Genomic DNA, 25,041 nt, shown 5'->3' with positions numbered 1-25,041 from the left:
ATATAACAAGCAACTAATTAGGGTTATTATCAGAAAAGTATGAAGATAATATAAATTTAAATATTGATCTGAAACTTTTTTATTAATAAAAAAACAAAATCATAAAAAATAAATCATCATACTATACTTGAATAATTTGATTATCCCAAATTGTTTGTGGTGTTACCATAATTTTGAAAGTATATATCTATCAAATATTGAATACTTATATAAAATGGCAATTAGAAAAAAGATTGGGATATATAATAATATAGATTTAGTAATTAATGATAATTGTACAAATATAACACTAGTAAAAAAAACGTATAGCCACGTTTTTGTCACATACATTCGTGACTAAATTTTTCTTTGTCACAAAAAAGCCACCAAGAAAATTCGTAGCAAATTTAGCCACGAAATAATCACGAATGTACATCGTGACAACCGTTGTCACCTGATAGCCACATAAACATTCGTGGCTAAATAGACACGATAAATTTTGTGGCAAACCCGTGTCTACGCGTAACCACTAAAAATATTCGTGGCAATCTTCGTGGCTATTCCACCGAAATATCCATCCCATCTCACTAAAACGGGGGAAAGTATATAACCACGAAATATAGCATAGCTATATCGTGACTAACTGAGTGCCACAAATTATAATCGTGGCTCGCTCGTGACTAAGACGTTGCCACGAATATAATTCGTGACATTTCCGTGGCTATATCATAAGGCATTAGTCATCAAATCCAACTAACCCGACAAAGATTAAGTCGGTGCAGGAGTAATAGTAATAGTCTTCTTCTTCACAGCCAATTCTGCCGCAAGGCAAACGCCTTGTAACATGAAGAACATAGTAACTTCTCCTGTGGGCATCTCACGAGTTAAGTAGAAGAAGATCAAGTCGTGAACCAAACCGGAGACGGTGAACGTAACCAAGATCCCAGAATACAGAGCCCAATCTGAGCTAATTCGCCGTTTAGAGACTTGCCGCATTGGTTCGTAAATGGCTGGTTTAAGAATCGTTGGCACAACAGTATTCCATCGACGACCCCAGAAGTCTTGTAGAGACGTAGCAAAGTATGGTTTATTAGACTGTGGCTCCAAGTCGCACCCAAGAGATATATAAACAAAAACTGAGTAATGTAAGAATAATCTCAATCTCTAGGTACATATGTATAAAATAGAGTCGTAGCAGCAGAATATGAGGCATAGTTTATTTGTAATCATACAAATTTAATAGCACACCAAAGATAGCAACTTTAACGGCGAAAGCCAATATGGGCAGATGAGTTTGAGGTTTAGGGTTTTGATTGGGAAGCAAGTAAAACAGAGAAACCGAGAGAGACTTGCGGGAACTGGGACTAGTGGACCTTTATCAAAGGAGAAGAGGGTGAGTTTTGAAATTTGCGAGCCATGTGAGAAAAAACGCTGTGAGGAAAGAGAGATGCACAGTGGAGAAAAACAGAGGAAGAACAAGAAACAAAGCAAGGATGGGGAAAACAGAGAGGAACCGAGGAAGTCCTGATTTGATTCTAGGTGGCAACTTGTAACAATAAGATATGGAGATGACTGTAAAAACCAAGACTTTTATCAAGCTCTTGAGTTCTTCCTCCATCTCTCAGATCTTTTGTGGTTTGCTGTTAAACTTTGCGCAATAACTTAAGTTGTGACTTGGCTGATTTTGTTTAATGTCATTTTTTACTAGTAATCACCTAAGTTAAATATTTGAAGAAGAGATTACATCGAGTACATAGTAGGTAGGAATTGAACTAAATATAAAGAAGTTTTATAACTATCGAGTAACGTTCTTGTTGCCTTGACTTAAACGTTGTGATTTCTCAACCATAGCAAAAAAAATAACAAGAATTTGTCTCCATTGGCTGATGAGTATCCATACATATACCATAAATACTATAAATTCTCAACCATACATGATACATGTAGTAGTAATGCTACGTCAAATTGTGTGGTAGACTAGTAGTAATGGTTTCGAACTGTCAAATGTTGAAACTGTCGGCCGTCAACAATCATGTGTCTCAATATTTCTATAACTGCATGAGGAAGAAGAGAGTGTCCTTACTCCTTAATGGGAATTACAAGGTGCATGGTGAAACAAGCCAAGTAAATATTGATTCCAAGTTTGTAGAAATCTTCCACAAAGTTCGTCTCATCCATTTGTGTGGTTTGTAGTTGCTAATTGGTACAAACTCCAATTTTTATGATAGTACCTCCACACAGTTCAATATTTCAAATTAATTGGATAGCTCATGGACGTAACTAGTTAAACTAATTTCCCACCATACCTACCAAATAAGATGAATATTTCAAAATATGGGAAAATTTAGGCAGAAAGTTAAACTAATTTTTAAGGTCACTAACCCATCACAACTTGGTTAAAAATATGCATATGACCAAACAAACTCACAAAAACAAAAACAAATTTATACTATTCTTTTTGGAAAGTCTTATTACAAGCCAACCAATAACTATGTTTGTTTTAAGCTCTATCTCAATATTAGTGCTATTATATGGCTTATCAAGCTAATAAGGAGACAAATTTAAGTCTGACGAACCTTAAATTTTAGCTTGTAATGGGGGTTTATTGATAAGCCATATAATAGCACTAATATTGAAATAGATTATGAGTTATTTTCTTTATATATATAAAATTTATTTAAGGAATGAATTTATTCTGTTTATTATATTTTATTTTATCAGGAAATTAGTGTTGTTAAATCATACTATTGAAATTAATATTACTAATCATACAATTGTTATAAAATTTAATAAAAATTAAATAATTCTCTTAAACCATTTTTTTTTAGTTTGGGCGGACTAACCCAAATAATTTCCCACCATACCTACCAAATAATTTACCACCACCAAAATTAATCAAAGTTCGCGGTTAAATGAAAATTTGGCTAAATAGTTATTTTGAGGGGTATTAGTATACGCTTTTCCCCTTCATCGTTCATATCACCACTTCGAAAAGAAAAAAAAAAACCTAACCCCCTCTTTTTATCTGATTACCCTCTGCTTTCCCGAATCTAAAATTAGCTCCGATTGATCTCTTCCTTGATGAACTGCGATGAGTCTCTCCGGCCACCGTCGCCCACGGTCCTCCGAGTCAGGTCCAGCAGGTATCCGTTTTCTTCTTCTTCTTCTTATGCTTCTCGTTCTTCTTCTTATGCTTATTTTTCTTCTTTAATTCACTAATTACTAGTTCTGTCTCTTTCTCTCTTTGTCTCCATGCTCTATTTCTATTTTTCTCTAAGGTTGTTTAGATCTTTTATTTTATTTTTCTGTTTAGGGTTTTCGATCTAGGATTTGATTTGTTCATATTGTTCTTTAATGTTTTGATTTGAGCATGTTTTCAACTAAGAAGATGTTTAGATATGTTTGATTTTGAATTTTAGACATACGTGTTCGATTTTGTTTTTTTTATACTTCCTGTTTGATGGTTTATCTATTCCAACCATAGCTTTGTTCATACTGTTCTTGTTTGCTGAGTAAGTGCTCGATATGATTGATTTTATATTCTTGTTTGCTGCTCTATTTAAGATGTTTATATATTGTTATTTTGCTGGTCTATCTCTTCCGACACTTATATTGTTCTGGTTTGCTGAGGAAGTGTCCGATATGTGTGATTTTTTTCTTCTTGTTTGCTGCTCAAATTATGGTGTTGAGATATTATTCTTTTGCTGGTTTATCTCTTCTGACACTTAGCTTTTGCTTTAAGTGTTGTCATTTGTTTGTTATGTGTTCCTATTTGCTAGTCTTAAGAACATGTTTTTGATGGTTAGGATTTGTATATGTGGATTCGAAACTTGGCTTTGTTCTATGTTTAAACTTAACTCAACTTTGTGGATTTGTTTACTTGACTTGTTATTAACAGAACCTAATTTTTGTTTTTGTTTATCTTCTAACTGCATAGCTGCAACGTAGATGGATGCCACCAGGTGCCATACCGCCAAGCTCCATACCGCCAGGAGCCACACGTTCTACAAGCGCAGCATCTTCACACGCCAACAACTACAGCCAGCTAACTCTCGATGCATTGCTGAGTGCTCCTGAAAGAGAATCCCAGCCACACCTCCACCCGAAGAAACTCAATGGAGCTTTATGGTTAGTTTGGAGACAAACTTCAAGACGCTCAACACCAATGTTGCCGATTTGAATAATAACATGGGAATGGTTATGGAAGAGATGTTTGCATCACGACAAGCACTTAATCTGATCATGTAGTGGAGTTAGACAACTCTCTGCTGCTGCTGCTGCTGCTGCTGCTACAACTTCTGCTGCTGCTCATGCTCCAGCTTCTACAACAGCTGCTCCTGCCCCAGCTTCTACAACTTCTGCTCCTGCTCCTGCATCATTAGGTATTTAAGTTTCGGTCAATGATAGTTAAGCTTTTTTGTTGAACTTTCTAACGATAGACTTTTATTTAGCAAGTCTTTTGGTAAAATGTAAGACAAAACTACTTAATACTTTTTGGTAATATGTAAACATCAAACTAATTATGGTAATGTAAAATATCGTTATTTGGATTTCATGTTTTGTGATTTTGGCTTTCGTTACAGGTTTTTTATTTTTAGTAATTAATATTATTGTTATTTTTTGGCAAATAATCAGCCACTAAACAAATTATTTTTGTAGCTTTGTTGCTTAATAGTTAAGCTACTAAATTGTTACTCTTAAAATTCGTGGCTATATTATCACGAATTAAATGGTGATAAAAACGTAGCTAATAAGGTCACTAAGGACTGTGACCCCAATTCGTAGCTACAGTATGTCACGAATTAAAAGTGATAGTTTCGTAGTTAGAGGTAGCCACGAATAAACCGTGATCATTACGTAGCTAAATGTAGCCACGAAACGATGGTGATTTTTACGTAGCTAAATTTAGTCACGAATGGTGAGTGACAAATTCGTGACTCCGCAGTCACGAAAGAGCAACACCAACAATTTAGTTACGAAGCTATATCTACGATTTTTTTTTGTGACTATTCATGACTTTTTAGCTCTATAGCCACAAATATTTAGGCTTAGCCACGAATATATTGGTGGCTATACATGTTTTTTTTTACTAGTGTAATACTATAGATTTAGTAATTAATGATAATTGTACAAATACCATTTAAGTTTTGCCGATGATAAATATTAAGAATTTTGACAATATCCTTAAATGTAAATATTTTTAAAAAGATTTTCTTTATCATGTATATATAAATACGTTTAAAAGTCTGAATTTATGATTCATTTTAGTCTAGGATTTTCAATAAAAAAAAAAAAAAATGGCTAACCTTCTTTCCAATGCTATAAAAAATAAGATAGGGAAGAGAGACTATTTTTTTTGATGTGGATGACCTAAACCCCTTCGTTCATGAGTGGAAAATTAACGTTAAAATTCTGAAGAAATTCGAGTGTCGTCATCCTCTTCTCAAATCATCAGTCTTAATTGTAGTTGATGAGAAGGTATATTTTTCATTATATATAGTGTTTACTTAAATTTATTTAAATCTTTATGTTATTATGTATAACGTTTACGTAGGGTACGAAAATTCATGTATTGATGGGTTCGCCTTATCATGACATCTTTTTAAACGACTTGGAAGAAGGTAAATGGATAATGTTATCGAGTTTCTCATAAAGCAATGTTGATGGCGGTTTTAGGCCAACTGACCATCGTTTTAAAATACATTGGAGAGATGGGATATGGTTTAAGAAAATTCTTCCTTTGTCTTCAAATCAGTTTTTCTCTTTTGTATCATTCAGTGATATTGAAATTGGATATTTAGATTCTGCTTATTGTGTAGGTAAGGGTACCAATTTACTATTATATAATAAGTTAAGATTGAAGTGTTTGATTAGTTTAACTATTGGAAAAATATTTGTAGATCTTATCGGGAGAGTCTTTAGTGTTGGAAATAGCTTGGAACAAGGTCCACCATACAAAGAATGGAATGAGTTATTTGTTGTTCTTGAAAATATTGAGTAAGTTGGTCTAATTTAATAAGCTCTATGTTTTAAATTCCCGAATATTTGAAAAGTACTCAATGATGAAAAAATTGTAGGGGTGATCGTTTCTCATGTCGTTTACCAAAGGACTACGCGAACGGCTTCTATGATCATTGGATACATCGTGACAATGATATTATCATATGTGTATTACGTTTTGCCAAACTCGAAAGTAATAAAGGTTCAAATCATTTCTTGCTGATTTATTTATAATTGCTTTCTTTATAAAATAAGTTAACTAACTATAAAACTTTATTAATGTAGATACATGGATGGCAACCACGGTGCACAATTGTACGAGTGTCATGATCAATCCTCCATGTCCTCAAGTCACACAGATGTTAGATGCCTTTGCTGATATGAAAATTTGATTTTAATTTTAAAGTGTATGACTTTTATATTTCATATTTACAAAATTGATACTTTAAAACTCTTTGATAATGAAATTGGAATTAAATTTGATATAGAATACTAATTCATTAATTATATATTACATAAATCAAAATCTTTATTATATTATTTCCCTTATGTATTCGAAATAGTCGTCACCTCTGTATAATTCGATGATATCTACATATTCATGAATCTTTCAATTATTTAGTTAAAAGGTGTGAGTGGTAATATTCCTTCGAGACGATACTTTTTATGCAACCATTAACACCTTATAAATTCTTATAGTCGAGTTTTAAAACTTAAAACTGAACTATTATCTTTTCAACTTCTACATTTCACTCTCTTTCGAAACTTCTCTCTAACTCAAATACTTTTGTTTTTAAAAAAGAAAAAAAATGGCGAGATTTGTGATGCTCGACAAATTGAATCCTTGGACAATGGGATGGATGATTTGTGTCAAGGTTTTCCGTTCATGGAGAGTGAGAGATTGTTCGAATGATGTGTCGGCAGAGCTAATCTTGGTAGACGAAGAGGTATGTTATACAGATTTATTCTGTTGTTTCTTCATATGTATTCGAAATTAGATATTATTTGCAGTGAGAACTGATTTAATTTACAAAAGTGTTTACAGTTCTAGATCTGTTCTTAATTGTTTGAATCCTATTTATTTCCTGATTTAATAATTCATAATTTCCTGAGAAATTCCCTAGGCCTAGCTTTTTGATCTTCTGAATTTACAACAACTTTTATTTAATATTTTGCATTGTTATTTTAATTCAAATTAATCTGTTTAGCATAATTATAAAACTCTATAATATATTGTGTAGACTTGAGTCCTTGTGGAATTCGACCCCTAAGTATTACAGTGATCTCTTAATTTGAGAGAGTAGCTCTAGGAATAAATTTGAGCATATTAAATTTTGGCGCCGTTGACGGGGACTCTTTGAGCTACCATTAGATTTGAGTTTTTGATTTTGTCTAAATTTTTATTTTTATTTGAAACTTACATGCTTTTGTTTTCTTTTCTCTTGTGTGTTTCAGGTGTATGCCTAATAAGCCTAACACAAGGAGCAACAAGACTGGTCCAATTCTGAAGCTTTCAAACCAGGAGTTGGGAAAACTTGAGCGTGAGAACAGAAAAGCAGCCAAATCCTTGAAGATGGTTAACCCAATCATTCTGATGCGAGATGAGGATGGTGCTTTGAGGGATCAAGAGGGCCACTTGCGCAATGAGCACGGCCAAAAGCTGGATGCAGAAGGCAATGTGATTGCTGAACCTGTTGTCATCGAGCAGGCTGTCGTGAACCAGCAAGCTGTCGTCGTTGATGAGCCAAACCTTGGTGTCGATCGACACCAGCAACAGGGTATCGATCGACACCCACCTGCAGCAGACGTACGTGGAGCTGCTAACCACGTCCAAAACCCAGTTCGAAGACAGGAGCACCACCGAGACTTGATCAGGACCATTGCTGACTACAACCGGGCTGATCTTGTGTATGAGAATCGGTCTGCAATTGTTCCTCCACCGTTCTAGAGGAATGATTTTGAGTTGAAATCTGCTTACTTTCTACTGGTTGGGCAGAGACCTTTCTCTAACCTGCCCCATGAGAAGTCTTTGGACCACATTGAGCACTTTGAGGATCTTGTGACCAGTATCAAGGCTAATGGAGTGACTGAGGACTTCATATTCTGCAAGCTCTTCCCATACTCACTTGCAGGAGAGGCATCTCAGTGGTTGAAGCAGTTGCCAGCTGGATCTGTGACAAATTGGCATGATATCAAGGTGGCTTTCCTCAACCATTTCTATGATGATGCAATGTCAAATGAGCTGAGAGTCAAGATCTCTTCATTCAAGCAAGGACATGATGAAGCTTTCAAGGCAGCTTGGGTGAGATTCAAAGCTTATCAAAGGGACTGTCCACACCATGGTTTTTCAAGGGTACAACTATTGAGTATCTTCTTTAGAGGGTGTGATTGGAAGTATCAGTTAGCTTTGGATGCTGCAAGTCATGGAAACTTCAAGACAAGATTTCCTGAAGATGCTGAAGTTTTGATTGAGAATTTGGCTTCTAGCAATAGCACTAAAAGAGCTGATGCTGAAAGAAAGAGACTGCATGGAGAGTGTGATTCAAACCAGCTAGCTTCTGTTAATGCTAAGCTGGATTCAGTACACAATCTTCTTATGGGTAAGAAGTCAGTCCAATTTGCTGCTGAAGTTGAGACATTTGAGCCAGAGCCAGAGAATACCGAGGAGAATGTCAACTATGTGTATGGAGCTGGGTATCAGGGACAAAGATTCGGTAATCAGCAAGGCAACAGACCTTACAATGGTGACCAGAAGCAGCAACAGAACAATGGCTATACAAGGACCTATGGGAACTCATCTTATCAGTCTCCACCTCCTAAGAATTCTTCAGAGAGTAGAATGGAAGCCATGCTTGAGAAGATTTTGCAAGGACAGGAGCAATTGACAGTGACATTCAATGGGAAGATTGACAATATCTACACTGAGCTGAATGGAAAGATTGAAGCATTGAACATCCATGTCAAGAAGTTAGAGAATCAGGTTATTCACACTGCTGGGTCTGTCAAACGACAAGAAGGTTTTCTTCCTGGAAGAACTGAGTCAAACCCGAAGCATGCTTGCAATGCCATATCAGTGAGAGATGAAGGTGATGGTGAAATTGCTTCTGCAGAGAAAGGAGAGAAATCGACAAATCTCTCGGTTTCAAATGATGGTGTCAAACGACAAGAGGGTTTTCTTCCTGGAAGAACTGAGTCAAACCCGAAGCATGCTTGCAATGCCATATCAGTGAGAGATGAAGGTGATGGTGAAATTGCTTCTGCAGAGAAAGGAGAGAAATCGACAAATCTCTCGGTTTCAGATGATGGTGTCAATCGACACCACCTGGGTTTGCTCACTCACTTTTCGATCTTGGCTCTAGCATCAACTTGATGCCACATTCTGTTGCTGTGAGACTTGGGATGACAGAATTCAAGCCAACTCAGATTTCTCTAATCCTAGCTGATCGATCCCGAAGAATTCCTGAAGGTGTTTTAGAGGATATTCCAATTAAGGTTGGCAACTTCATGATTCCCACTGACTTTGTGGTGCTGAAGTATGATCAAGAGCCTAAAGATCCTCTCATCTTTGGAAGATCTTTCTTGGCTACAGCTGGTGCAATCATAGATGTGCAGAAAGGACACATAACACTGAATGTGGATGGTTTGAGTATGAGTTTTGAGATGGATAAACTGAGGAGAGCTCCTACCATTGATGGACATACATTTTCTGTTGAGAAGGTTGCTGCAACACGAGCAACAGGCTCAGTGTCGATCGACACTACCACTGTGTCGATCAACACCCCTCCACGACCGAGACAACACTTGACCAAAACTGAGAGTTCACGAGACGTCATCTATGCTTCAAGTCAGAAATCTGTTCCTAAACAGAAGAGTCGCCACTCCACACTCCAGAGTCCTCAGGTAAAGCAAAGGTATGCATCTTCTTTACCTAAACCCCCTCTTATCATCAATAAGATCTTCAAAGATACAAAAACTGTTTTGCAGTTAACCAAGCTACGAGATTATCGTAGAGCGCTTGTTTCTTCTGTTGATGATTTTGCAGGACATAAGAGAAGCAAACCCATCCCTAAATCCCGCCATGGTCCTGTTCCTCGCATACTTGGCAAGCCTCATCATGCACCTACTGCTTATACACCACCTTGGATGAAGAGGTCATTCTCTCAGAAGCATTCCATGCCATGTTCTGATCCACCGGATGCCTGAGCTCCAGCACAGTCAAGCTAATGACTGAAAACAAGCGCTTAGTGGGAGGCAACCCACTGATAGGTTTTTCTTTTCCTTTTGAGTCATTTTTGTTTTTCCATTGAGTCAGTTTGTGTTTGAAATTTGTTTGAACTTATGAACTATCTATCTATCATGTTGCTTTTGACTTGTGTTTGAGTGTCTCTTAACAGAATAATCATCCAAGGATTGATCTAACAACTCAACAACACAACCAACTGCAACTAAGAAGGAGTTACGGCCAAAAACCACCATTCGTGATGAGTGTCGATCGACACTGAAATGGTGTCGGTCGACACCCCATGTGGTAACCCGAGAACAGTTCATCTTTTCATTACAATTTTCAATACATTTTTGTTTCTTTTTTGCTTTCCTCTTACTTGATAACACTGGGGACAGTGTTGTTTAAGTCTGGGGGAGGTTGTCTACTAACTATGTTTTTTGTTTTTAAGTTTTAGTTGTGTCAGTCAAAACCATAAAATTTGAGTCAAATTTTTCAAATTTTTCTTTTTTTTATTGGGAATTATGATCTTGAGTAATGATTTCTTTTATTTGTCTAACACTCTAATGATTACTTGTTTATGCTTGATCTCAAAACTAAAGCTTAGATGACAATGAGCCTTATCAACAATCCTGAAAGCCCTTATTCAATGGATATATGATTGATCTAACGTTGTCTCAACCTTTATCAGGATTTTAACCGAACTTAATCTCTTACTTTGGGGTTGGAAATCAGTGGACTAGACTTTTTCTTTGGGCCATACAAGACAGTGCAATTTTTTCAAAGTATGTCTCCCCTCTCTCTTCCCTTCAGTGCTTTAAAAAAATAGAGAAGAAAAGATGAGATGATTTTGATCAGTTTAGAGAGGTAGGTTAATTACTTGTGACCTCATTATTCTACTCTTGAGTCAAATGATCACACAAAGCTTGGAACGAGGGATAGGTAAATTACCGATGACCTCGGTATTCGCTTACACCTTTGATTTAAAAAAAAAAAAAATGGAAGTGAGAAAAGGGAGAGGAAAGGAGATGTAAGAAGAATGTCTTGGCTTGAAGAGAGTCCATATGCCACTGACCGATACACCCAAGGTAAGAACTCGCCTATATTTGCTTTAATTTATTTAATGAGATGACAATGGAGATTTCAGAGATTCCAGAGGATTGTGGGATTTGAGTAAGGAATGTTGATGCTTATCATGGTTGAGTATAAGAAGTAAGTTCTTTAGTCAGGTAAATGAAGAGTGCGAATAAGAATCATCATGCAGTTGAGTGAGTTCCCTGTTTTCAAACCTCTTTCACATGTCTAAGCTTATGTTTTGCTTGAGGGCAAGCAAAGGCTAAGTCTGGGGGAGTTGATATATCATGGTTTTTGTGGTTTTTAACCATGATATAAAGAGTCTTTTGATTAGTTTTCTCGGATGTTTGAAGTCTTTGCAGGTTTTCTAGGATTTTGGCATGAAATGAGCAGAATGGGGCAATTTGGATCATTTTGGAGCATTTAATCAAAGAAGTCAATTTGGAGTCTGATCAACTGACCAGTGTCGATCGACACTGAAGGAGCATCGATCGACACCCAGTCCAAACCGACGAGAGAGCCAAAAATTGGAAGTTTTACAATTTTGCCCAAAGTCTACTATATTTGCAACACAAGTCCCTGACGTGTTTTAGGACATATAAATAGTATTTTTAGGTTTTACAAACCTTTAAGTTATATTCTAGCAAGTTTTATTTTTCTGCAACCCTATGAGATTTTGAGAGCTTTTGGGAGAGAGATCTGAACTGCTTTGAGAGAAGAATTCTTGAACTCTCTTTTACTCTTTTAATATATATTGCTTATTATTCAGAATTATGTTTTGTTCTTCATTGAATATGTCTGAGTAGTTTGCTTGTTAGGTTTAGGGTTTTTCACATGGATTTTATGAATTGTTAGATCTGTTTAAGTAGGATTCTATATCTATCTAGATCTTCATCTTAGGTTGATCTTCATATTAATTCTTGATTGATCACTTAGAATTAATACTTTAGGAAAATAAATTGATACGAGAATATAATTGATTTTCCTGATAAAACCTTTTGATGAGCAAAATTACTTTTTGCAAAGAGATTTGATTAAGTGATTTTGTGAACAATTTAAACCTGATTTTATTGCTGATTTTTAACCTATAATTTTACAAAGAGATTTGGATTTTCTGGTTTCAAGTTTAGATATTATTTGCAGTGAGAACTGATTTAATTTACAAAAGTGTTTATAGTTCTCGATCTGTTCTTAATTGTTTGAATCCTATTTATTTCCTGATTTAATAATTCATAATTTCCTGAGAAATTCCCTAGGCCTAGCTTTTTGATCTTCTGAATTTACAACAACTTTTATTTAATATTTTGCATTGTTATTTTAATTCAAATTAATCTATTTAGCATAATTATAAAACTCTATAATTTATTGTGTAGACTTGAGTCCTTGTGGAATTCGACCCCTAAGTATTACAGTGATCTCTTAATTTGAGAGAGTAGCTCTAGGGATAAATTTGAGCATATTAAATTTTGGTACCGTTGACGGGGACTCTTTGATCTACCATTAGATTTGAGTTTTTGATTTTGTGTAAATTTTTATTTTTATATGAAACTTACATGCTTTTGTTTTCTTTTCTCTTGTGTGTTTCAGGTGTATGCCTAATAAGCCTAACACAAGGAGCAACAAGACTGGTCCAATTCTGAAGCTTTCAAACCAGGAGTTGGGAAAACTTGAGCGTGAGAACAGAAAAGCAGTCAAATCCTTGAAGATGGTTAACCCAATCATTCTGATGCGAGATGAGGATGGTGCTTTGAGGGATCAAGAGGGCCACTTGCGCAATGAGCACGACCAAAAGCTGGATGCAGAAGGCAATGTGATTGCTAAACCTGTTGTCAACGAGCAGGCTGTCGTGAACCAGCAAGATGTCGTCGTTGATGAGCCGAACCTTGGTGTCGATCGACACCAACAACAGGGTATCGATCGACTCTGCGACTACCACGACCACGTCCACGTCCACGACCAGCAACAGCTCCACATTTAACCATCTACACTACCATGAACAGAAGGCTAAGCAAATAATTCAACAGAACACAAAACAATAACTCATTGTGGAATCACACTTTAGGCTCGAAGAGGATGTTCTAGGACTCCAGGCCACACACAATTGACTAATTCACATAATCAATCAAGACATGCAAATCCCAGACATCTACAGCACAAAGCCTAGTGAACCCAAACCTATAACCGTAATGGCTCTGATTCAAAACTGAAACGACCCGACCCATTTTGTTTTAATATAATAATAATAATACTAATCTATACTAGTGGTCCTATACCTACTAGCCAACTAATTACAACCATACACAACGGATAACATAAAAATATAACATTAAACCAATTAATATCCAATACCAATATCCAACATTAATTCCTAAGAATTAAATCAATAATCCAAACAACAAAAATCAAAGAACCAGCAATCCTAAAAAACATTCTAAGACTCCACTCTAGCAACCTACAAAAGCCAGACAACAACCAATCGAGTCACTAGAACATCCTCCTCTTCATTGCCTTGATTCTATGATCACACTTTGCCTTTACGTTCACCACAAACATAAATTGAGATGCATGAGTATTTTATAAACACTCAGTAAGACAATCCACCCATCTATTGGGTTATACACACAAGCAATAGAGACATCGCTAACCATTAACCAACAATCAATAATCAACCAATAACAAACATTGACTTTGCATCGACCGACACCAACCCATGCATCGACCGACACCAACTGGGGTTGCATCGACTGACACAAGCTTGCATCGACCGACGCAAGGTCCACTTGCATCGACCAACGCGCACACTGCATCGACCGACGCATACTCGACATAGCTCAAAATCCCTAACTGCATCGACCGACGCTTCCACATGGCATCGACCGATGTGCCTAGGTTAAACACGCTGTCCTCGCATTGCATCGACCGACACAAAAAGTGCATCGACCGATGCACATACCAAGCATCAATTTTCCCCGAAGCTTCTCACCGCATCTCCGTCCGTAAACCACCAAAACACATAAAACAAAGCCACAAAAAGCTTACCACTGCCTCCTATGACTCAACAACGATCTAACAAGCCAATAAACACATAAAACAAGCAGATCAGAGAAAACTCCAGCTTAGATAAGTCATGGTCATGCACTTACTTTTGCCAAGACGATTCTGAACCTCAACCAAGAAGAAGTACGCTCCTAGGAAGCTCCTACGATAATCCAAGCTATAGATTCCTACATAAACCTCCTCAAATCTCCCAAAAACCTCAAGAACAGCAAGAACTCCTTTTCTCTCTTCTTTTCTCTCAAAAGCGGCCAAAAACTTGCCTAATGACGACAAAACTCCCTTTTAAACACAACTTAAGGGGTTCTTAACCCAAAACGCAGGGTTTAACTTAAATTCAAACCGCATAAAACCGACCTTGCATCGACCGATGCATCCCCTAAACTGGGATTTCGGTTTGCGAGTGTTATAATATTTCATCAAAATCATTTGGTTCCGTCGAAGTAAATAACCCCTGAAAGTAATCAACCGTTGTACGTTGGATGTCCTTATCCTTCGTCGACCAAACGCCATTTTCATCATGAAGACCAACAAGGCGATTCCTAACCCGCCGCTGCTTTATCAAAGCATGAAAGTAGCTGGTATTGTGGTCTCCTACCCTCTTCCAGCGACTTCTGCTCTTTTGATACTAGTAAACCTCTTCATCCCGGTACGCCTTCCGTAACTGCTCGGAGTGTCCAACAATCTCTACAACAGAAGTAGAATTATCGGCTTGTGCCACCACCAACCTTGCTTCCAGATCCTCAATTGTTTCCCTACCATACGACATTTGGGTTTTCCTCCATCGGGAGATCGCCTTTCGGCGTGAAGAAATATTACTAACAAAACTAGATGGTCCCGCTCCTTGTCCTGATTGCCACCCCTCCACAATCACACCAAGGAAGCCTTCCTTATCAAGCCAATGCTTATCAAAACGAAAACCACACCGACCCCTCCAAAATCACATCACGGAAGCTTTCCTTATCAAGCCAACGCTTATCGAAAAGAAAAACCACACCGACCCGTCGGTATTTATCTACAAGAACCATTACCACATGTTTATGATCCGAAGCAATCATCGCTAAATATTCCATAAAAGAATCTTGATATAACTCATGCCAATACTCATTAGCAAGAACACAATCCAAATGACACCGAATTGGTTTTTTGTCCCGCCAACCTCTCCAAGAGAGACTATCCCCAAGATGGGGGAATTCAAGAAGTCCACAACGTTGAATCATGGAATTAAAAGGCATAAAAGAATTTGCATGCCGTAATTTGCCGTCATGTTTTTTATGGTTACCCTTTAATTCATTCAAATCTCCAATCAAAAACCAAGGAGAGTCCCTAGTTAAACTAATTCGAGTTAACTGTTCCCAAACAAGATCCTGGTTTTTGGGAACCGGATCACCATAAACAAAAGACAAATAAATCAGTTTGCCCTTGAATTCAAGTTCAACATCAATCAACCGATTAGATTCAACTAAAAATGAAACATTGGAAATATTGTTATAAAATAAGGATAAGCCTCCACTACAACCAAAAGGTTCAACCGTTTTTAAATTTGAATAACTAAAATGACCAATAAAAGACTCCATAAACGAATAAGATTGTTTAGTCTCTGAGAGAAAAAGAAAATCTGGCCGATGCTGCTTCCATAAATCTCGAAGATACGCGATAGTTGCCTTATTCTCTAACCCTTGGTAATTCCAGCTTAGAATCTTCATCTTTCAGCTTTTGGTAATGGCGGTTTGACGCCACAAGCAATTCCCTTCTCCGTTTCCGTGGAGTAGTCTGTATATAAACATTCAACTTCTTGGAGCATGCCGCCTTCAGCCCCAATTTAAATTTAAATTGTTTGATTAATTAATATATGGATACATGTCAAATTTAAAATTTTCATATGAGTTAATAAGCAAGTGCCATTGAAAGGCTTAAGGTTAACTCCAGCCGTCCGATTTCATATACTAATAAGATCTCATATGAAAAGTGGCATTGATAGGCTTAGGTTAACTCCAGCCGTCAGATAGGCTTAGGTTAACTATTGCCATCAGATCTCTTCCCCCAATACAAGTACATCATAATTCTGAAAAAATATCTTCTCCGGCTTCTTGATCCTTCATTGCTATGATCTTATCTAGCTTACCCGTGCCTCTCTTTAGCCGAGTTTGGGTTTGTAGAGAAGGGTTAATGAAAGCTCATGTAAAACGAAGAAGGTTAGTTGGTAAGGAGAAGCTTACTTTTAAAACTTCACCGTTTAGCTTTTCAAATTAAGAGATCATCTTTCTTGGCTAAGAGATCAGTGGCAGCTTTGAATGGCTTCCACGCATGAGCCGCATCACAACAACAGAACATCACAACTCCAAAAACAGTCTTCGGTTTGGCCAAACTCCATAGGTCTCGTTTATGAACAAAACACATAACACCACAAAAAAAAAAAAAAAATCAATCTTACAAAATCAAAATCATCAGGACAAAATCAAAATTATCAGGACACTAGTAATCAGTTTCATCCTAATCGTTTGAAACTAGTAATCAGTTTCATCCAAATAAATCTGAACAAGTACTAATTAAGAAAGAACCTGAGCTAAAAGGCAGGATTAGAAAGATACGGAGGCAGTGTGGTGTTCTTGTAAATCAGGGTCTTCCAAACGTGTCCTTGCAAAACCTGCAAAACAAACAATTGAACACTAAACTGTAATCACTCCATAACAGCCTGTTTTGTTTCAACACCTCCAAAAAAACAACAAACCAATTGATTTAATAGACAAACACAAGAGGCTTGTAAATCAAAATCGATTGGTAGGGTTGTGAAAGATATTAGGGAAGCAAGATGTGTATCTTGCGGACCAAGTAATATGGACCGTAAAGTCCGTTAATGAAGTGAAGCCCAATCCGAAGAATATATTCTAGATCTTGATATTATTTATTGTATAAGCTATTTCCTTATGTGTTTAGGAAAGTTTACATTATGTTGTGTTAGCAATATATCAACGCTAATCACTATATATATGTATGCCTTAAATCTTATGAAACACAACTTAATAAACTATTATATTTCTATAATATTTGACATGGTATCAGAGCAGACGATACTGTCGATCTAAATTCCGCTGTGATAACTTTGTGATCTTAATGATCATGAAAGGTGAAGCCGATGAAGACGATGGTGATGGAGACGACGAAGAACCAGCTGAAGACGTGAAACTCTTTTCTTCACGTGATTTTGTTTCTTGTTTTAATATTCAACTAGGTAGTAACCCGTGCTGTAGCATGGGACAAAATATTTTCGTATAAATTTTAAAGTCGTAGAATGATTAAGGAATATATTAACCCCGGTGCTATAATACATGTGCGTTATTTTTCATGTAAATTAAAAAAAATAAACTTAGTCGTTTTCACTTTAAGATGGAAAACACGTTTCGTCCCGTCTCATCCCCTCACGTCCCAACCCATCTCCTCTCATCTTGTCTCATCTCATCCAATGTCATCTCGTCTCATCTTGTATCCATCATAATTATTTGTCTTATGTTCGTTATCTTTTTAATAATTACCCGTTAGACAATGTTTACTAAAATAGATTATGTTCAATTTATACGGAATATCAGAGTTCTCTATTGAATATATTTTTTTAGTTAGTTACTATTACCCAAAAAATTATAATTTTCAAAATCTATATAACTATTTTCAAAAATACCAAAATTTTCAAAATGCGTGTTCCAAAGTGGTTAATTACCTGTTGCATAGTTAATCCTGTTCCAAATTAGTGAAAGCTTGACAACTGAATTTATCTACCTATATTTTCTGATTTTTTACCTTTACCTAATATTCATGTCTCTTTTTTAAAAAAGAATCGTTCAATAAATTGTTTTTCATTATTCGAATTACCTGTTTCAGTTTATGTATACTATTTATCATCTTAATATCATAAAAAACTGGATATTTTCTGAAAATTTAATTATTGTTTCTTAAAGTATATGTATTTAAATAGTAAAATAAATTATTTCAAAACACTGGTAAAATTATATATTCAGTCAAATAATAAATTCTTTTAGGTCATAAATTTTTAATTATATAATTTTTATATTTTTTCATAAAAATTAGGTTGCCACTCTTTTATGGTGTTTTGTGAATATTTTGGTGTATATGTAGAATAGTGCAACCCGTACCTAAAATTAGCATGATCATCATTTTCATCAACTGGAAAATATACAATTTTTTGAAATTCATCCATAATAATCAAGCATAGTCCGTGTTTGTTGAAAATGTTAAAATAATTTTATTATGGAGTGCTAAATCTCATTTAGTCCCATCCCATCTTGTCCCGTCCCGATACATCCCGTTAGAAATTTTATGTCTTATAACCATTCTCTTTTAAATAATTACCCATATAATAATGTTATTAATAAATTTTGGCTAAAAATTTAGACGAAATACATGTATTCTCCATTTGAATGTTTAATTTATTTAGTTAGTAGAAATTGTAAATCTCAAAACTCTCAAATATTTTCTAAAATTTCCAAAATTCTCAAAATATTTGTCTCAAAGTAGTTAGTTATATTTCACATAGTCAACTTTTAAAAAAAAAATCGTTTAGTATAATGAAGTATATTATATGACTTATTCATTTTTGTCTCACATCAACTTCTATTTAATAGTTTTCAAAAATATACAAAATTTTCAAATTACCCGTTCCAAAGTAACTGATTACATATCACATAGTCCTTTTAAAAATATATATCTTCGTATAAACAACACAATACACAACGATCTATTAACCACTAAGACTCTTAATGTCTTCTAAGTAATATCTCGGCATAAAACATGTTCATGTATCTTATCCACTTTTTATATTTGAAAGTTGAAATTAAATTTAATTATCCAAATTTTATGATCTCATCTTGTTTTTTGATTAGAAATAGTTTAGATAATTACTTTTTTGTTTGAATTACATGTTCCCGTTTCTTACACGTTCTTTTCTATAAGATCATATTTTCTTTTATATAAATGACATCATTTACATGTAATGTTTCCTCAAATTTTCATATAATTATTCCAAAGTAGAGATTTTGTTCTATAAATATAGAGATGGTATAAGATAGGGCAATATTTTTTTTACTTTTACTATTGCATAAAATGATTTCCCTAATAATCATAAGTACTTAGGTAGCAAATATTCCTTACTTTTACCATCTCTTTCACCATAAATATCCCCTTGAATACTTAATTTTTATTAAGTTAGTTAAAATTATCCAAAAAAATTATTTAATTGTTTTTAAAAATATCCAAAATTTTCAAAGTATCCGTTCCAAAGTAACTGATTATATGTCGCATAGTCAACCTTTTAAAAATATTTATTTTTGTATAGACAACACAATACAAACGACCCATTAACCAAGTTCTAAACCAAGTAACTATCAACTTATTAAACCAAGCTCAACAAAAATTGTAAACCAAGTAACTTCAAATTGAGATTCTCATTAACTTCAATTCATGTGTTACTTTTAATTATGTTTTTATTATTAGTTATAGTTTTTAATTCATACTACATTTTGTGAAGAAAAAAAATTATTCTAAAAAAGATACTGAATATATGGATTGAAAAATATATGAAACATGGATTTTTATATATTTTGTTTATATTATTTTCTAATAGTTTTTAGAAAAAAACTTCAAATATTTACAGAAATATTAAAATCTTGTAACCAAATGGTGATTAAGGTTTAGTTACATGTTTATCTAAAATAAAATATTATGTGCTTTTTAATAGTAGTGAACAAAGTTCAACAGAGAGAAGTCTAATCTTCTTCATTGGTGGAGTCATGTGTTACAAAGATACTGAATATATGGATTGAAAAATATATGAAACATGGATTTTTATATATTTTGTTTATATTATATTCTATTTATAGTTTTTAGAAAAAAAATTCAAATATTTACAGAAATATTAAAATCTTGTAACCAAATGGTGATTAAGGTTTAGTTACCACTACAAGAAAATAATTTTATTAAGACGAAATATTTAGTCACAATACAAAGTATTTAGTCACAATATAAACATTGTTACGAATTTGTGACGATTTTTGAATGGTTGCAATACAATGGTCACAAATTTTTATTTGTAACAAAAACGCCACAAGAGTTGCAACGAATATATTAGTAACCATTTTGTCATCAATAACTACGACACCAAAAAGTAACAAAACTGTCTTAATTACAGACTAACAAAACGTCTTTAAATCGTCACAATTCGTGTTTAAAATAACGTTTTAATTATGTATCTTATTGTTACGAAACTATAGTCTCAAATGGTCACAAATGATAATTAGAAATTTGTCGCAAAATTTTAACAAATACTCAAAAATCATGATATTTTGTGACTATCGTAATGTCCAATTTTATCATTAGAAGTTATTTTCAAATGGTGTTATTAATAAAAATTCATTGCATATGATAAAAATTATAACTTAAAAAATCAATCTCAAAACAATATTATTTTTTAAATTTATTATCATAAATTTTTTTTATAATCATAAACATTAAATATTTATTATAAGCTATCTTTATTCTTACAAAAAAAAAAAATCACAAATTCGTCCAGATGAACATATTCGATGATAACTTCCATGTTATAACTCCTATGGAAACGATTTCAGGCATTCTGGAAAGTTAAGACTCAGATCTTTCCAACGGTTGGTAGATCAGCTTCTGGTTCAATTTGTAGCAGTGGGAAACGATTTCACAAGATGACTGATGTTAATTCGCGGATCTGCGCAGAATAGGTTTGAGAAAACATGTATAACTTTTAATCTACAAAAGGGGTTACAAAATATTTTGGGGAAAACTTATATCTATGGGTTGGGAAATTGCTCACCAAAATTCGTCCATAAAAGAGTCTGTTTACCCCTTATTTTCCATCATCTCCTAAAACATGTAAGATCTGTCCTTAATCTCAATTGTATCTCCTTGTTTTCTTTCTCTCAAATGGTTCACTCTCTCTCTCTCTCTAGGTTATGGAGGCACGAAATTGTAAAGAATAAAACCCTAATCATCTCTTAAATAAGTCTGGTTAAATTAGGGTTAGAGACTTGGCTTAATGGGCTTTGTATAAATGACATAACAATTTATATTATTTTATGACTAATGTTTACTCATTTTTATGTCACAAACTGTGACTTGCATATCTTTTATAAGTTCATAACTAATTTGCAATAACATATTGGTCACAATGTAGTCATAAGAGTGACGATTAATATTATCGTAGCATATTCGTCACTAATTGTGACAAACTTTTGTTACTGAGTTTTTTCGTCATAATATAGTGACGAAAATACTATGAATTTGTTACAAATAAACTTAGTCATAATATCGTATTTAAAGTGTCACAAATTTGTGACGGAAATTTTTTGTCTCAAAAATACGTCTCAATAAACTTATTTTCTTGTAGTGTACATGCTTATCTAAAATAAAATATTATGTGCTTTTTAATAGTAGTGAACAAAGTTCAACAGAGAGAAGTCTAATCTTCTTCATTGGTGGAGTCATGTGTTACAAAGATATCTAATATATTAAAGGAGAAGTCGAGAGGGCTCCCAACCAATCTCACAAAATTTGACCTCTCTTGCCCTTAATGAAAAATACCCCTGAAAAATTTTCGGACCAGCTTTTGTTCTCTATTTAGGTTGCTGAAACGCACCACATTCATCCTCAGACTTAAGATTACTAATTTGCCATTAATGAGAATCCAATCTGGACGTTTTTACCCTTTTCTAAATTTAATTTAAAAAAAGAAAAATTAAAAAACGAAAATTATAAAAAAAAACGAATTTGTTTTACTAAATCGGAAATCTAATATATTTACGCAATATCTCTCTTTAAAAAAATGGAAGATAAATATTAGAATATATTACGAATATTTCGTTTAAAGAAAATTTCTATTTTTAAAAAATATTAAAATTATAAAGATAATTATGACAATTTTCCTTCTAAGCTATATATATATATATAGAGGTTAAGCCAAAACAGTAGAAGTCGGATTCATTAAGCTAAACATATAGTTTTGAGAGTATAATTTTTCTTTTGTATTATTTTGGTTCTAATGAATCAACTTTACTATTATATGATTTTGATTTTTTTTTTATGTTGATGTACTATCCATATGCTTTGGTGCTTTGCATGATTAATTTTTATGCTACCATAATTTTAAATTTTTTTTCTTGAATCAAATCAAAAGTTTTACTCATTTTGTATTGTTTGATTGTGTTTTAGGTGTACCTGCCATGGACCATGGATGTTTTTTTGTATATCAAAAACAAGATTGGACGAACAAGTTGATGAAGCAAGCAAAAAAATCAAATTGGTAAAGTATTATTAATAATTATGTTTGTTTGTTTTTTTTAGTGGTGATTGTTATTCAATTTTATTCTCTTGGTTAAACATGATCATATTTTTATTTGATGATTTTTTATTCTACAAGCAAATGAGCAAAGACAACTTTTGACAATTTTATATGATTCATCGGATTCTAATTTTTATGCTTTTTTTTATAGTGGTTGTTTGGAAATCAAGATTAAGATTAAGAAATCATAGACTTTTTCTATGGTTTCTCCATCTTTTAAAACATATATTTTATATTATTTTCTATATTTTGTTTTGTAGTTTAGTATTTTGAAATAAACTTTTATATGTAACCTAATACATATTTTTTTTTGTTTCAGTTGAATTCATGGATGATCATTGATCATAATTGTAGATCTACAAAACTGAATATAATGAAATTCAGGTACTAATTTTTGCTAATCTGAATCTTTAATTTTTTAAAATAATCGGTATTTGTTGTTTTCTTTCTTTATTTATTTTTGGTTTTATTGTTAGATATTGTTTTTTCAAAGATATTGGTATATTCATTTTTTTTTTGACATCATATTCGTTTAAAAAAAATACCACAAATCTATAGACTATTAATTTATACCTATGTCCCTCAGTAGCTAAGTAAAATAATATATTGATACAGAGAATTTGATGCAGTCTTACATTGTCATAACACTATAAATATAATGTTAAAAAAAAAATATATATATATATATATATATATATATATAGTGTTAAATGTGTATGCATATTATATTTTTGTCGACATGTGTAATATATATATGTATATACATACACACGTGACATGACATATATGTAATAGTGTTATTATGATGACCTCATGATAAGAGAGATCACTTACAATTTATAGTTATAGAAAAATTATGCTGGATTCTATTCATAACAAATTTATGGTAATTTTCTAAAAACTTTGATTTTTTTCTGTTTATAAATAGATTTAAATTATAATTCTAATTATATGTAACATATTACAAAAGAAAATTTATTTCAGTTGAATTCATGAATGTTCATTGATCATAATTGTGGATCTACAAAATTGAATATAATGAAATTCAGGTATTAATTTTTGCTAACCCGAATCCTTAATTTTTTAAAATAATATCGTTACTAATATTTTTGTAATGATTATAGTTGCATAAAAACTATGGTGGATTGTATTCATAAAAAATTATGATAATTTTCTAAAAACTTTGATTTCTTTCTATTTACAAATAGATTAAATATTTTTTATGACTAATATTTCTTCATAAATATTTGTGACTAATATTTATTTTTCCTCTTAAATTGATAGAAAGATTAGGAAGAGTTGATTTTAAATGCTAATCTATAAAATATAAAAATAATACTTATCTGGATGAAGACGTTATTAGAAATCCAAGACGGAGACGGGAGACATTATTGGCAATGAATATTGCTTTATCCTTCTACTCATGTTGCAACAGCAAAACTTTAGTTCGACTCATCAACTGAGAGGTCGGCTACGGCATTCAAAGAGATTCACCGACTAAAACCAGCCTCAACTGCATATATATATATATATATACAAATAATTAGACAAATAAACGACTATAAATTATCTCGGTAAATAACAAAGCAATAATAAAATATATAAGCAATAAGTGGTACAGCTTGAATCACCGTTTATGTATTCTTATAATTCATACTCATATATAATATAGCTGTATACATACGTAAACTAACGAGATATTAGACCAGCTATAAGCATGAGTCTTACCTCGGCAAACTAATAAATCAGTATATAAACATGTCTCGATCAGAAATCAAACATTATGTAATGAAATACACGTTCATGTACTTAAGAAAAATTAAAATATTATAATGAAATCAGATCAGCATATATTTAAGCAATAGTGACCAAAGAAATTGAATTAAATCAACCGAAGCATGGTTATGTGGGCTTAGTTGTTTCAGTAATTGTGAAACAATAATCAGTAAAGCATTATAATGAAGAGCTATCCATACGAGGATAAATTAATCATTAATTTATGTATATATTATGTCTTATTCACAATTGCAGTAGCATATTATCTAATGTTATAACCGATTCACAAAATAAACATGAACGAAAAATTAATACAAATTAGACACAATACTAATCAGAGGCATAAGTCGATTATAAAGGAAAGCTACAGAAATAATAATAAGAAATATTATAAGGAAAGAATATTAATTGGATTCAGGATTTTATCTCAGAGGTTTTTCAAGAAAGAAAGAGATTAAGAAAGATTAGGAAGAGTTTTTTTATAACAATTTACAATTATTGTTTATTTGAAATTGCTTTAGATGGATAAATAATATATAATAAATTGTAAATTTCTCCT

At 33.3% G+C, this 25,041-nt stretch overlaps 1 long non-coding RNA gene, 1 other non-coding gene and 1 pseudogene across 3 annotated transcripts; 1 reads left to right on the top strand and 2 right to left on the bottom strand.

The window, feature by feature from the left end:
• Positions 1-614: 614 nt before the first annotated feature.
• Positions 615-1,650, bottom strand: LOC147926727 (putative long-chain-alcohol O-fatty-acyltransferase 5 pseudogene; annotated as a pseudogene). Its single transcript, XR_015581445.1, has one exon. The product of XR_015581445.1 is annotated as a putative long-chain-alcohol O-fatty-acyltransferase 5 pseudogene (transcript).
• Positions 1,651-2,901: 1,251 nt separating this feature from the next.
• LOC104747024 (uncharacterized) lies at positions 2,902-4,534 on the top strand. Its single transcript, XR_761076.2, has 2 exons — positions 2,902-3,122; positions 3,917-4,534. It is a non-coding gene; the product is annotated as an uncharacterized LOC104747024 (long non-coding RNA).
• Positions 4,535-8,218: 3,684 nt separating this feature from the next.
• Positions 8,219-8,325, bottom strand: LOC147926726 (small nucleolar RNA R71). The gene has a single exon (XR_015583209.1). It is a non-coding gene; the product is annotated as a small nucleolar RNA R71 (small nucleolar RNA).
• Positions 8,326-25,041: the final 16,716 nt, after the last annotated feature.

Source organism: Camelina sativa, chromosome 15 (assembly GCF_030686135.1).
Source record: "Camelina sativa cultivar CO46 ecotype springtype chromosome 15, ASM3068613v1".
Lineage (NCBI taxonomy): Eukaryota > Viridiplantae > Streptophyta > Magnoliopsida > Brassicales > Brassicaceae > Camelina > Camelina sativa.
Note: the sequence above shows the minus strand (reverse complement) of the source record. Positions and strands in the feature narration are given on the sequence as shown.